The sequence below is a fragment of the Austrofundulus limnaeus genome, unplaced genomic scaffold (genome assembly GCF_001266775.1).
Source record: "Austrofundulus limnaeus strain Quisiro unplaced genomic scaffold, Austrofundulus_limnaeus-1.0 Scaffold2169, whole genome shotgun sequence".
NCBI classification, from domain to species: domain Eukaryota; kingdom Metazoa; phylum Chordata; class Actinopteri; order Cyprinodontiformes; family Rivulidae; genus Austrofundulus; species Austrofundulus limnaeus.
The window spans coordinates 23,596-24,782 of NW_013954571.1; positions in this window are offsets into that span (position 1 = coordinate 23,596).

A 1,187-nucleotide genomic window follows, 5' to 3' on the forward strand; every position below is an offset into this window, starting at 1 on the left:
TACCAGGACAGCTGAAAAGACCTGTTATTTCCCCACGTTTTGCACCAAATTAATCTGTGGAGTTGATCAGCCCTGCTGTTTAACTAGTTTTTCTTCGTAAACAACTATCAAATGGTTTCACCAAAATCCAGTCCACAATATTCAAACTGTCTGCCATTATGTGCAGCTTATTACTGGCGCAAGGCTAGTGTGAAGTGTGTCCGCCTGTGAGTGCTTTATGACGGTGAAGGGGCTCAGCAGCACCCGCTGGACAGAAACTGCGATAGAAGTCAGAAAGAGTCTCCAAACACAAGCAGCTACAAAACAACCACCAGAAATAGAAGCTCGATTTGTTGCTAGCTATTTTTAACTAAGAAAATGCTGCTAAAAGGACTAATAAAGTCTCCGGTTCAGCTCAGAACAGAAACGTAACTAAAATCAATCTGTCAATCAAAAGGGATTCAGCCTCAGACAAATCATCCAATCATCATGCAGAAGCTGAGCGTCCGAGCCAGCCGAGGTCAGCCCACTGCCCCATAGACCCCCAGAGACGCTCAGTGTCCGACTGGCGGGACAAAGCCAGCATTTACCCAATGACTCGTCTCGTTTCGCTGCAGTCTTTGCATCACTAATGAGCTCTGTGGAAGCTGAGCGTCTGACTGTTTAAAGCACTGTGAAGCTGCGGGAATGAGTGAAATGAGGAAATGAGGAAAGCCGCGTCATTACCAGTGATAAGAAGCTGATTCTGAAAAAAAGTTGAGCGCGTTGTAGCGCATACTTAGTCAATTTCTTAAAAAAAAAAAAAAACATTTTAGGGCCTTGCAGTCGCTTCTGCTTCAGACGGGCCTGTGCCTTCTTGAGTAGGGGGGGTCTTGTGGGCACTGCATGATTTTGATGGTTTTGTAGCTTCTTCCAGCCTTGTGCAGGTCTATGATCTGGTCCCTGACATCCTTAGACAGCTCTTTGGTCTTGCCCAAGTTGTAGAGGTTAGAGTCTGACTGAGTTTGTGGACAGAGTCTTTTGTACAGGTGACAGTTTGAGACAACTGTCTTTAATGCAGGTAATGAGTTGATTGACTAATTGGTCTGTAGAAACCAGAACTCTGGTTGGTTGGGGATCAAATACTCATTTCTCTATTTGCAAAATTCATACTGTATACATTTGTATAATTTATGCAATGTGATTTTCTGTTTTTTTTATTATTCTTT